Here is a 15,353-nt window from a genome sequence, read left to right as displayed (position 1 = left end):
CAGATTTTGGGGGTAGTGTTGAGGATATAACCCAGGGTCTCACACATGCTAGGCAAGTGCTCTACCACTGAGCTGCATCCCTAGCTTTGTGTCTTCCAAAACTTTGATGATATCCTTTGGCTAATATGGTTTCCTTCAATATCATTTGTAGTAGCATTTATATTGTATTTAATTAGAAGTTTCATTTCATTTTGAAATTATTGCTGTCATTACAGCAATAAAGAATTTTAAAAAAGCTTTCCTTTCAAAACTTACACCTAAATAATATAACAGATTTTTGAGAAAGTAGATGAAGGCATAACTGCTGTAGTATGTAGGAATATAAACAACCCTCATGCATGCATCCTCCATTTAGCAATATTGAGAATTAATATGTGTCAATTACCCTGCTGGGTGTTCTTTGAGTTGGTGGAGAGGAAGGATGTTAATAATACCATATGCAATAATATAATGTATAATTATATTATATATTAATTATAATTATATTCTTTATAATGATAAAGAATATCATACATATTATTAGATTAAAATTAATACTAAAATATTTATTTTAATATATTGTTAAATACATTATACAGTTATGTATATAAATATAAAGAATATTGGAATATTGTAAAGAATATTAAAAATGTTCAGATGAGTTTTCCTGTAAGTTTAATTTATTAGGTTATGAGAGTTGCTAAAATGCCTAAGAAGTTTTGTTCATTTGGTTGTAAATCTTCCTCATTGGACATTTGAAGAACTAAACTGTCGAATATGTTAAATGTATCAATGAAGCTTTAACAAATAGTATCTTAATGGGACAAATTGTTACTTACATATAAATATACTCAACTTTAAAATATAATAGTAACATATGCAAATTTAACCTAAAGCCTTAAAGACCAAGTTTATAATTTATATATTTAATAAATTAAGTAGTTTAAAACTGAAAGTTGTAAGAAATTCTTTCCATGCCCAAAGCTTTTTAGACTCATAAAAATTCACATTAACCCTACACAAATAAAAAGTCAATTATTAACTCCAGGATTATTGAACAGTTTTATGAGAAAGTAAACAGATAATCTTGTACTAGTCAGTCCATCAGCGCATAACATTTACCTAGATAAGTCATGCAAACACCAACTATTAATTCACCCTACAATGATCATACAGCACTATTGAATAATGATAAATGCTCAACTACTTTAATAGGAATTCAGAAGCTACTAGCCAAAATTACTAGATCAAGAAATAGAAATGTTAGTTTTTAGAAACATGAGGGTAAATATCAGATGAAACTCCCCTAATACTTAAAATAGTTTCCTCTGAAGGGCAGAACCCAAGTGTGTCAGGGAACATTTTAATACAACTCATCTTTTAACTGTGCATATATTACTTGAATAAAAAAAATCAATTTCAAAATAGTGAAATAAAATTTTATACAATTGATTTTAAAGGGTCAAAACCTGTTTACCAAAGAACTTGATATATATATATATAATATATATACATGTATATATACACACACACATATATAGATTCATACTGTAAACAATGCCATATAATTAGAATTTGCTTATAAATTGGACATAATTTTTTAAATGGTCATTATTTTATAGTTAAACCTCTCTAAGTCTCAATTTCTTTGTCCTTGTGAGTAATATTTCCCTAACAGAAGTTAAGGAGAAAATTAGAGACATTTATACAAAAAAAGATTTTCTAATCAAAACTAAAAATGCTACTAAATATAGATGTTTATTCCACTTTATAGTACCATAAAATATGAAGATCCTACAGAGAGTCGAAAAAATTGTTAAAGGATTTTTAAAAATTGATTGGAGAAAAAAAAAAAAAACACTAGGGATCAGAATTAATTTGCCTGAAAAACAAAGATAATAAACACTAAATGAATGCACAGATGAAGGATTTTTGGTATAATATTCATTTATGTTTCAAAGAGCTTAAATGTCAAATGATGTGCTTCCCTCTCACCCACTTGCCTGTGTTTGATCCTGTCTCAGTTCATGCAGACATGCATGACCAAAAGAATGACTTATGATTAAGGATTTTTAAAGTTGCCAGTTTTAACCTCCAAAAAGCCCATAGCAGAACTAAGAGGCTTGAAAGATGAGTGGGGCTCTTACAAGAAGGAAAAGTGGTTTATGAGGCTCAAAAGGCTAATAACCCCAGCAGTCTCATCATATAGAGTTTGCATCATAAACCACAGTGTGAATAATGAATGGTGATGTAGAAGCCTACTTTTCCCACACATGTGAAAAACTAAAACCAAAGGCCAAATGTTTTCCCTGATAAGTGGATGATGATACATAATGGGGGTGGGGTAAGAGAAGAATGGAGGAAATTTAGAATACCTAGAGGGAAATGAGACGGGGGAGGGAGGGTATGAAAGATGGTGGAATGAGACAGACATCATCACCCTATGTACATGTATGATTACATGAATGGTATGACTCTACATTGTGCACACCATAGAAATGAAAAGATGTACCCCATTTGTGTACAATGAATCAAAATGCAGTCTTTAAAAATAACAAAAAATAATTTTCTTTCAAAAACCCTTTAACTGGAGAGGAATCTGCAAGGCCAGGTGGACCTGAACTCAGGAACTCAGGAATACTACCCTAGATATGTGGATGAGAGGAAAACAGAAAACCCCTATCAAGTTTGGAGGAACACAAAGCCAAAGAACTAGCATCTATTTCCCAGCATGCAGCCAGGGAAGCTTCAATACTGTCAGAGAAGCTACACATGCAGCCTGGGATGCAATGAAACACTCCAGCAAAAGGGCCCAAGGACTCCACAGGCTGATCTGGTGTGGAGAGAGTACCTCCATTCTTCTGGAAGTGGTACAAAAGGTCTAGGGAGAATCAATCAATGAACTGCATGGTTTGGATGAGGATCCTTCCAGAAAACATGGTAAAGGACATAGACACTGGAGAGTGTGGCACATCCTGGACAGCAGATGTGGGAAGATGGAGAAAGCTGTCTAAGGCAGAGAGGAGAACAGCCCTCCAAAAGCTCCTCGAGACCAATGACAGCTTGACCAAGGACAGTACCAACTACCCCACCATCCTGCCCTGGGCCAAACTTAAATTCCCACATAAGAGAAGGAAATAGGAAAAAGGAAAGAAAGAAAAAAGAAAGGATGAGGCAAAATTCACTAGTGTCTATGTTCACTTCTAAGTGTCTTGCTTACATTCTCCACAATAACTAGAATGGAGGCTCAAGACATAAGTTCCATTATAAAGAATAAATTTCCATTTTGCACATCCATAGTCACAACTATGAAATTTATATCCTACAACAGCATGACAATCTGACTCTCCATCTCCCACCAAGACAGAACAGGATGTTATCTTTGGTTAAAGATAATTTTCTGATTATTTGAAATTTTCAGTTATCTGTACTCCTCTACTCTAATATAAAAATTTGTGAGTTGACCGCATTAGAAATTCCTTTGTGGGGCTGGGGAGATAGCTCAGTCAGTAGAGTGCTTGTCTTGTAAGAACAGGCCCTGGGTTCAATCCCAGCACCCAAAAAAAGAAAGAAAAAAAAAAAAAAAAAGAAATTTCTTTGCTATTTTATTCCATGAAGAGGCTTCACATACATTTTCTATCTTACCATGTATTGGAAAAATACTCTTTGCACAATAAATTGTTATTTCTTGGACTTTATTGCTTAAGACAAGTCAAGGCTAAAGTAAGTTCTAAAGTTTAATATTTAACTCAACATAAGTATAATAGTAAATAAATGATAAGTATGCAAATACTGCAAATGTAGAGAGGTGTTATGCATAAGATGGAAGTTTATAAAACATGGTACTAAGGTAATAGATTGAATGTACAATTTATATAAAGGGAAGATATGGTTCACTGGAATAGAGATGAGCTAGGATTTAGAAGACCTCATTACTGTGCAGCTCCACAGCTGTGTGACCGTATTATCTTGTAAAGGTCGATCTTGCCAGTCCTCAGTTTCTTCATGTGTAAACCAAAGAGACTAAATTAGATGATCCTTAAACTTGTAGTCCTAGAATCCTATAATTTCAGAATAGTATTTAAAGCATTTTTATAGATACTGATCTTTTTTCAGCACTACCACATTCAAGTATTTAATGAGCATCTTCTATGTGCCAGACCATGTTCTGAGTACTTAGAAGGCATCACTGAACAAAAAAAGAGGAAGACTACTGCCTTCATAGAGCTTATATTTTGGCTCACAGTCTGGGTAGTAAACATTATGACCATTTTAAATGGCAGGGATTGTAATGTGGGGGATATAGATAACCACCCTAGATAAGATAGTAGGAAACAGAGTTGGGATTCAGGCTCAAGAGCTCAATCTGCGGCTCTTTCTACATTACACACATTGTGAAGGACATAATTCAACAGAGAAACGCCGCAGAAAAAAATAGAAGCTGATGTTAACTGAAGTGGCTATTAGATAATGTTATCATATGCTCTTATTTGGGGTCTTTGGTGATGCTGATCATATTTTTAAAGAAATGAAAACCCCAATGGCACTAAATAAGGAGTAGGTGTTATGAACAGATGGTCTAGCAGATGGTAGATTGCTCCTTTTCTTCTTGGCACCTCCTGTTGAAGGAATGTGATATGCAGGATGGTTAGGTATATTTGACTTCTTGGGTCTTAACTGGTAGATATTTCTGGAACAGATGCTACTGCCTTATCCTGAGTTCAACACATTCACAAGTACAATTTGTAGCATTTCCTTTTCTGTCACTCTTCTCATACCATGTCCAGTTTTATCAACTCTAACTAGAATATTTTACATTGAAATATGGCCTAAAATATGTCAAGAGTTTCAGAACAAGTAACTCAAGGAAATCTGAAGCCCCCAATTTCTCCCAATAAGATGGATGGTAATCATAATCTTTGGGCACATCAACATTATATTAACTACATCTTTCAAGCAATGGAATTATTAGGGATCAACAACATGTAATCACAGGGATAGGGACCATAGGAGATATAAGGATGGTAAAACATGGTCTTGACCTTAAAGATTTTATAATATCGGAGAGACTAAGTAAGTACAAAATAATTATAATGCAAGGCAGAAAGTGGTAACTGCCATTAGGTGCAGAGAGCATTTGAATGTTCAAAGAAAGGAGAACTCACTTCCCTTGGCTGGTTTGGGAGGGGCTGGCGATCTTAGAGTCAGGATAAAAGCACTTGCTAAGGTCGGACAACAGAACCATGAGAGGTTTTATAGCCAGAAATAAGAGGGAGACCTTTCCCAGAGCATTTGCTTAAGTGTGGCAATGAGAATGTTTACAAGGCACTTACCAACTTTAACTAGAACATGTGAGATTCATGGAGGAAATGGATTGTGAGGCCTGAAAATCAAGGCAAGCTGTCTATTACAGTAGGGAATCACTGAAGGATTTTACATAAGATGACATAATCCATGCTTTGTTTTAATAAGACTAGTTTCTCAGGAGATGGACAGAAACTAATTGCTACAAGGGAGGAAAACAGAAGGTGGTGAGATCAATTGAGAATTCTTGTCATAGTCCAGAGAAGAGATAAGGGTGTGAAATAGATCTGATTCTCATTAGAAGAAGTCAATGAATAGAGATATATTGAGAAAATATTCACTATTTCCTCATTAAGAGAGGAAAAGTATATCTTGCAATAACTGCAAACTGTGACTTGATCAGGTTGCTAGGGATAATAACCACTAAGTTCTTAGGAGCACTAGGGTTGATTGACTTTCCTTTCCTGAACTTTGCTAACTGTTAGAATTTTAAAATATTCTTACATACATTCTCTATTGCCTATACATACACATAACAGAGAGCGAAAGAGAGAGAGGTGCATAAAGAAAGAAATATACATGGTGTTTTTTATATACACAGGTAGTCCCTGACTTGCAATGGTTTGACTTCTGATTTTTCAACTTAACAATGGTGCAAAGGAAACCACACTTTAAAATTTGAATTTTTATCTTTCCCTGGGCTAATGATATTTGGTACATAAGCCACTACCCTCAGTCACAAGGAGAAACAACTGATTCTTTACATTACACTGTGTTACCGAGCTATGATGTTTGCCAGGCTAGGTGTCTTCAATGAAACAAATAATCTTGCCTACCTCTAAGTCTCCATGGGATTCTAAATGAACTACATATGTAGAAGTACCATTTTCAACCTGTTAAATATTATGTTATTAGATACAGGTCATATCTCCTATCCCTGAAGGTAAAGGCAAAAATCTCATTTTATCAGTATCATGGTGTCTAGCATCAGACTCTTCCCCCAGAAATCACACAAGAAGAACTGGCAATGTTCAAAATGTCCACATTTTAAATTCCACTCTCTTGGTCCCTAAATTTAAGAAAATTAGCTAGGATATTCTTGTCAGGTAAACTTACCATTCTTACCATTCTTACCATTCTTATCAGGTAAACTGAAATGAAATCTCCTAGGTCTCAGGGTCAATTACCAGTCACCCAGTCCTCTCTGGGACTGAATTCGTACTTCCCAAGTAGCACTGTAGTGCTTCCATTCTCTTTTTTCTCCCCTCTCCATCACCTTTTCCCCTCCACAAGACCACTATAATATTTTTACAACCAATAATACAATTTTGTCAAAATATTTTCTTTTTCACAAGTTTTCTTGCCCCCGCCCCTTTGTAACTTGCCTGTGTCACAGTAACCTTTCCCTTTTTTGAAGATCTCTGTCCTCATGGGAAGCCATCCCTCCATTTTAAACTTTAAGTGCAAATAATATTCTATTGCATTGTGGAGCCTCTGCTCACATTACTATTTTTTGGGAATTGAACATATACTGGGACTCCTTCTTTTTCATCAGTGACTGTTGTTGTGTTGATCCCAGCAAAGTGCTATAGGCTTCTATCTCGCCTGTTCCAAATCTGTTTGTGTAGCACTCTATCTTCAGTGTCTTGGGCCTAGTGTAATTGCTCTGAAATTGTCAGACTGTGTGGATGACTGATGGGCCATCACCATTTAGTTTCCACAATTTAGTAGGTTTTATCCAAAGTCTTTAATTTGCTTGCCAGCTCCCTTCTGACTCTTACTTTTGGCCACACTGGGGATCAATAGCAAAGAGGAATATTGTAAACTCTTTTTATACAGTGAATTTAGTGTGCACAGCTAAGCAATAAGCTGAAAGAAGTTTTTTGTTTTTTTTTTTTAATTAAGTCTGACTTAAGTCAAGTGGTCACTCAGTCCAGCTTGTTTTTCCTCAAAGTTCATTTCAAATAAGGTTCCTGACTCATAACTCCCATATCCTTGTTATTTCCTAAATGATAAGAACGATAACCATATCTTCTGGTTTTGACCTTTTGCCCTTGATTCCTGCAGCAGCTTCAGAATAAGCTTCAGAGCAATAAAGGAGAAAAAGTTCTGCATCCACCTCTCCTGCTCCTTTATCTCCTCAAGAGCAGGTCATAGAAACTATTCTTTTTATTCCCCAAGATGGGCCATAGGAAATAAAAATATACTTTAGGCATTCCCTAATGTATTAGTCCTTTTTCTGTTGCTCTAACAAAATACCTGAGGTTTATTACTTTATAAAGAAAAAAGGTGTATTTAAATCACAGTTTTGGAAGCTGAGAGTTCAGGATTGCATGGCCCCATTGGTTTGGCCTCTGATGAGAGCCTCCTAGATTGAGCACAACATGGCAAAGGAATGGAAAGGGAACCAGCTGCATGCAGAAGGGACCAAATACACAAATTGTCCTTATTTAATAACAATCCACTGTTGTGGAACTAACTGGGTCCCACAAGAATTAAATTAATCCTTTCAGAGGGCAGTGCTCCCAATGACCTAATTACCTCACATGAGACTCACCATTTATAGGTTCCTCTCACACAGCCATACTGGAGACTGAGCTTCCAGTACAGGAACCCCTGGGGATACAGTCAAATCACATCCAAAACTACTGCTCTCACCTGTCTATCTTGAGACTGGTAATAAAGAAATTCTCTGATAATAGAGCATAAGTCCTGCACTGAGGAGGAAGGGATGCTGCACAGAGAGGCAGGAAGAATCTGAACAGACAGGCCTTGCTGGGTTTCTAGTCAGTCTGTTACTATTAGATCATGCCCTTTTATTCAATCCCATTTCACTGTGATTATCTGCACTTCAATCATGATTATGCAATGTGGTCTCCCTAAAAAGCACAAAAGCACAGGATTGAGGGGGGGGTGAGGATTCTAAAAAGCTGAAAATGTGGAGACCAATAGGAGAGTGAACAAGAACTCATCCACATGCTTGGGAGGGCAGTGCCCCCCCCAACCCCACCAAGACAAAACCCCCTGCACTCAGGACCCTTCCAGGCCTGGTCCTTCATGATCTCTTCATCTGCCTGTTTGCAACCTTTAAAATATTCCAAGTCACTGTTCCCCTGAGTTCTCTGAGCCACTCCAGCACATATTCTATGAGAGGGAATCATAGAAACCCCAATTTGGAGCTGGTTGGTCAGAAGTTTGAGAGGCCTGAACTTCTGACTGGTGTTCAAAGTTGGGGGCAATCCTGTGGGACTGAGCCCTCAAACTGTTGCCTCTGATGCTATCACCAGGGTGATAATGTCAGAATGTGTGGTGATTCTTCTCCAAGAGCCAACAAGCAATGTACACCCACTGAGTGTCATTCATTCAGTTCAGTTCTGACATTATCACCCTGGTGATAGCACCAGAGGCAACAGTTTGAGGGCTCAGTTGTGAGCATTTAGTAGGAGGAACAGAGCTTGATTTTCCTCTATATCCTCAGCCCCAACATATAGACCCAACATATAAAATCTTCAGATTTTGAATTACTTATAGTTTCCATTTTTTTTTAAACCAACTAGTTATTAAGGCATTATCCAGTTTCACTGGGCCATTATCTGATGGTTCAATTTAGTTTCAGTTCTCATAAATCACCTTGTAATTTCTAAGGGATTTTTCTTTAGATTACTCACATGTTTCAATATGTATTCTTTTGTTCTCAAAGCGCAAGAAATTAAAGCAAGAATCAATAAATGGGATGGATTCAAACTAAAAACCTTTTTCTCAGCAAAGGATACAATCAACAATATGAAAAGAGAGCCTACAGAGTGGGAGAAAATCTTTTCCACATGCACTTCAGATAGAGTATTAATCTCCAAACTTTATAAAGAAATTATAAAACTTTACACCAAAAAATACAAAGAACCCATTCAATAAATGGGCCAAGGAACTGGACACTTCACAGAAGAAGATATACAGGTGATTAATAAATATATGAAAGAATTTTCAACATCTGTAGTAATTAGAAAAATACAAATTAAAATAACTCTAAGAGTTCATCTTACTCCAATTAGAACGGCTATTATCAAGAACACAAACAATAATAGATGTTGGTGTGGATGTGGGGAAAAGGGCACACTTTTACATTGCTGGTAGAGTTGCAAATTGGTGCAGCCACTCTGGAAAGCAGTGTAGAGAATCCTCAGAAAACTTGGAATGGACCCACTCCTTGGTTTATACCTAAAGGACCTAAAATCAGCATACTACAGTAACACAGCCACATCTATGTTCATAGCAGCTCAATTCACAATAGCTAGATTATAGAACCAACCAAGATGCCCTTCAACAGATGAATGGATAAGAAACTGTGGTATATATACACAATGGAATATTATTCAGCCATAAAGAAGAATAATATTATGGCATTTGCAAATAAATGGATGGAATTGGAGAATATCATGCTAACTGAAATAAGTCAATCCCCCAAAACACCAAAGGCTGAATGTTTTCCCTTATAAGTGGATGATGATATACAATGGGGGTAGTGGGGTGTAGGGCGAGAGAAGAATGGAGGAACTTTAAATTACATAGAGGGAAATGAGAGGGAGGAGAGATATAAAAGATGGTGGAATGAGACAGACATCATTACCCTATGTACATGTATGATTACACAAATTGTATGAATTTACATCTTGCACACCCATAGAAATGAAATGATGTACCCCATTTGTGTACAATGAATCAAAATGCAGCCTGTAAAAGTAAAAAAATTTAAATTTAAAAATTTTAAAAATTTTTTAAAAACTTTCTCACGAAAGACATTAGAGCCAGGCATGATTCTCATTTAAAGTGGACGAAATGAAGAAACAAAGTATTAAATAACTCATAAAAGTTCCTAGCCTAGTTTTGTAACAGCAGTGTTGAGCTAAGGCAGAACTGTTTTCATTTGCTATCTTTCTTTCTTTCTACTTCAAACCATAAGATGATTTCATCTTTTTTTAGTGGCGTAGACTTTTGACTATGCCAAAAATTATAGTACTTCAGAATATGTAGTGTTATTAAAAACATAGGTTCTGGAACTAGACTACCTATGTTCAAATCCTTGCCCTGCTGTTTTCTGACTATGGAAGTTTAGGTAATTTACTTGCCTCAGTTTCCCCCATCAAATAAGAACAACAGCCTATTTACTTGTAAGCTTATTGTGAAGAGAAAAATTTCAAAGAAAAAAATTCAACAAATTGAACCTAAAAATATATTTTTTTATTAGTGATTCTTGAATCAAGTATCTTCCAACTGTAAACAGAAAGGTGCTCCAATAAGCAGAGCAGAGGAGGCAGGCTTTATAGACAGAAAAAGTGTATAAAAAGCAAAAACAAGAAAATAAAAGTGGATTGGTAATTACAAAGTAACTTTCATTATAGGCTCAAAACAAAGAGAAATTCTTTATCATGTTGGCTCAGGTAAGCATGGCCTCTTCTGATTGGTTGCTATGAATCTGCTATTTTTAGAAAATTGGCCAGTTTTAAACTTCAGTTTCATTTTGTGGCACCTAGCATGAGTAACTCTATTCTGTTTTGGCCTGACCTGTTGGAGCTCAAGGATTTTTATTTTGAGACAGGATCTTGCTAAGTTGCCCAGAATGGCCTTGAACTTACAAATCCTCCTGCCTCAAACTTCTAAGTAGCTGAAATTACAAGCATGCACAATCATACCCAGACAAAACAATAGCCTCCCATAAACTTTGCCTAACATACAGGAAGTTTCATATCTCATGTGCATTAATTCTTTAAACAGAGCCTGACACATACTATGTCTGTTCCTAATAAAGTTAGCTTTATTATGAGGCAAATCATTTAAATATCAGTAATATCATAGGTTAGGTGATTTCTTAACCTTTTGGTCCTTACTGCATTTCCAACCAGATGCCAGAAAAGGTGGATTTCCTACTATTGGGAGGTAAAAACTGGAGGACTTAGGTCTTTCAGAATGTCAATCAAGCCTGTATAACTCAGGTGTCATCTGAGTTCACCATCTCTGAGTTATAAACAAAACTAGAAGGGCTATCTCTTATCCCAAGTGCCATATGAAACCCAATGATTTCTGTTAATTCTGACATCTACGCCTCCAAATCCCTGATTTTTATGTTTCAGTTCCTGTGGTGATTCTGTTCTTTCTGTTCTATACCAACCCAAATATGGCATTCTGCCCAATGTCCTTGATTACTCTTTCCTCAAACGGCTCATTCCAGATATCTTTAGGTGGCAGCCTCTAATGAAGGCTCAGAGTGGTGGGTTCAGTGTCACTGGGGTCATGCTTTATCCTCATTGATTATGTGCCCTGGAGGTTCTATACAGAGACACAAGAATTTCAACTGGAATATTAGTTATGTGTATTCTTATTGACCACCCCAAAGAGGGAATTTCCCACTTCCTTTAGAGTCTGCGAGCTTCCTGGCATACTGGTGTGGCAACCTCTTTCCCCAGCACAAATACCTTCCTCTGCCTCCTCCTCTTGACTTTCTTTTGTTGGTATATACCCAGAAATGCCTCTTCCTTTCTCACTCAGAACACTTTCCTTCAGGCATCACTTTCCATCTGACAAAATAACTTATCAAGGTGTTCTTCTCAACAAAGCAGCTCTTTTAACAAGAGGAATCCTGATGTCAGCTAATAAATTATCATTGGCACTCAGTTACATTTATTTAATGTGGTGCTCTTTTTCACGACAGAAATGTGGGTTTAAATATATGCTTAATCTATTTCACATTGATCCATGCTGGGAAGGAGTGTTCAGGAAATTTAGAACACTCAACATGGATCCAGCCCTGAAGAAATCCAGCTGTTTTTAGCCACTATAAAGACAAGGTCAAAAGATACAAAGGATGTAGCAGAAGTCAAGATAAAGTATATGAGAGTTTAGATTTAGAGGAACCCTACATAAAAGGGCCTAGGAAAATGTTTTCAAAAATTGGTAAATCCACGTTTAATTCAGAAATGACTGGTTGTAACTCAGTGAAACCAGACAAGCTATTTAGCAATAGAAGGGACAGTGCTAAAGCTGAGAAACTTTAAAAACTGTCATAACTTAGAACTTCACACTCAAAATAATAGCAGATGGTTTATAAAGAACTGAAGATGTACCATATAGAAATTCCTTGTAATTCCTGAGCTACTCTAAGCATGTAAATAAGGCAAAATGATGATGGCTATTTAGGCAAAGTGTTCATATTAAGGAAAAAAGGAAAATAAACTTACGAGGAAGTTGTTAACATATAAAATGACAAAGACATTAAATGTAAGCACATGTGATTCAGTTTTGATTAGGTAATTAGATTTTTCATTATTTTGGCTGAAGGATAATCAAAATGAAATGATTCTACCAAATTAAGAGGACAACAAGAAGGGAAAACAACTCTCTCTGTAATCAGCTTTTAGTAGGAAAAAAAGTTCTCTGATTATAGGGCAGAAAACATGGAGCCATGTGAGCTGTGGAATCAAATGAGGTCATTCATCTTCTAACTGTTGAAACAAACAGTATACCTAAGTGAGTTGTCTATATATAATGTATAAGAGACCATTATCACTAATGGTAACTGTTCTATACAGAGGTCAAAAAAGAAAAGGACTCTTAGAAATTAGCATCTTTTTTCCCTACGCTATCAGGTATTAGCTTTTAGATGCAAAATACCTCAGATATAGAAAGGAGTTTAAAGGTAAACTTCATCGTGAATAGTTATTTATTCCACTATGATAATTCTACCAGGTGGTGAATTAGCACAAATGCTTTCAGCACAAAATGTTTCTTTAGTGCCTTCCCCACCACAGCACATGCTAGGAGTTGGTTGGTTGGGGGAAGTAGATAGTCCCTGCCATCCTAGAGCTCATTCTTTAGCAGAGAGGAGCGTCCTCTAATACTAAGCCACCCTGCTTCTTTTTGGAATGACTCTAAATATTAGGATTTTTTAATTCAACTAAAATGTGTCTCCTTAAAACTTTTATCTAAGTTATGTTTTCTGGAATCATGAAATTTTTGAAAATAATATCATCAAAGTCACTTGGAAAAAAAAAAAACAGTTAATAGGACAAGGCCAATACAAAATGTAGCCTACCATTAGCAAATTCATTCTTAGTTGACACTACTTTCCACATACTGAAGTAAATGTTTTAATTATTTTTTTATTCGTTTTATTTAGTTATACATGACAGCAGAATGCATTTTGACTCATTGTACACAAATGGAGCACAATTTTTCATTTCTCTGGTTGTACATGATACAGAATCTCACCCCATTTGTGCAATCATACATGTACATAGGGTAATGATGTCCATCTCATTTTCATCTTCCTCCCCACACCTCCTTCTCTTCCCTCACCCCCCTTTGCCCAATAGAAAGTTCCTCCATTCTTCCCTTCCCCTCCCCCATTATGTATCAGTATCCACTTATCAGAGAAAACATTTCACCTTTGGTTTTGGGGGACTGGCTTACTTTGCTTAGCATGATATTCTCCAGCTCCATCCATTTACCTACAAATGCCTTAATTTCCTTCTTCTTTAAGGTTGAATAATATTTCATTGTGTATATATACCACAGTTTCTTTATCTATTCATCTCTTGAAGGGCATCTAGGTTTCCTTCCACAGTTCAGCTATTGTGAATTGAGCCGCTATACATACTGATGTGTCTGTGTCACTGTACTGTACTTTTTTTTTTAAGTCCTTTGGGTATAAACCAAGGATCAGAATAGCTGGGTCAAATGGTGTTTTCATTCCAAATTTTCTAAGGAATTTCCATACTGCTTTCCAGAGTGGTTGCACCAATTTGCAATTCCACCAGCAATGAATAATGTAGAAATGTGTATAATAGTGATAAAAAGTACTGAAATATGTAATAATATATTAAGAGAAAAATGGAGGAACTTTACACCAAGGAAAATAAGAGGGGGAGGGGGCAGAGGCATGAAAGATGGTAGAATGAGACAGACATCACTATCCTATGTACGCGTATGATTACATGAATGGTGTGAATCTACATTGTGTATAATCATAGAAATGAAAAGTTGTACCCCATTTGTGTACAATGAATCAAAATGCAGTCTGTAAAATTTTAAAAAAGAAAAAGAAATATGTTAAGAAAGATGGCACACACACACATCAAAATAAAGGGCAACTATTTGAGATGATAGATATGTTCATTTTCTTGACTATAGTAATTGTTCAACTATGTATATCAAAACTTTATGCACCAGGAGAGACAGGAAGACAGCAGAATAGAGAGGTTGCTTCCCTGGTGACTCCATGGTGTGAAACCAAGAAAAACAGACAGACAGCTTTTCAGCAAGGTGGGTGAATAAACAAAAATTAGGGGAGACTTTCCTGGAATTTAGTGCTGGACACTCAAGACAGATTAGGGACTCAGAAGATCAAATATAATAAAATAAGGAAGAAATCCCATTGCCACAGCCACAGCAGCAGTTGGAGGCACAAACCAGAATGGTCTCTCCTGAACACATTAAAGCATTAATGGCATTAAAGGAACCCCCATTCTCAGGAGGACTGAGGTGTGTCAGAGTACACAGAATTTATAGATCAGAGTCCCTGCCTGACTAAACAATAAGATGCACTGCACAATATCCTTGTATGAGAAAGAAGCTGCCATCTCTCCAGGGGATGTGTGGAGGACAGCAGAAGGAACCATTTTGGCCACAGTGCAGGGGCCAGCCGCTAGGGGAACCAATTTGTGGCAGACCCTAGGTCTGGCTTGAAAAACAAGCCAAGCAAACCCATGCTACATGACAGAGAGTGTGCCTAAGTGACGAGGAGAAAATTGAGCATGGAGAGAGGTTTACACAGGGGAATGGTAGTCATGGAAACCCAACTGGCTTCCCCCTCCTCCACCAATCTAGCTGCTTACAGGACCAATCAGGAAAGAAGCACCAGACCAGTAATTTGAAAGGGCAGGAGTGGGGGAGATTGAGTTTATTGACTTGATCAGAGACCAGGAATGTGGGGTCCACAAGCAATGTAATGGGCTAAGAACTGGCTCCTACACTACATGAGTAGAACCCAAAAGAGATTCCTGGAGTGCAGTCTTCCAGCA

This window comes from Sciurus vulgaris (genome assembly GCF_902686455.1).
Source record: "Sciurus vulgaris genome assembly, chromosome: 10".
Classification (NCBI taxonomy): domain Eukaryota; kingdom Metazoa; phylum Chordata; class Mammalia; order Rodentia; family Sciuridae; genus Sciurus; species Sciurus vulgaris.
This window is presented reverse-complemented; position numbering follows the sequence as displayed.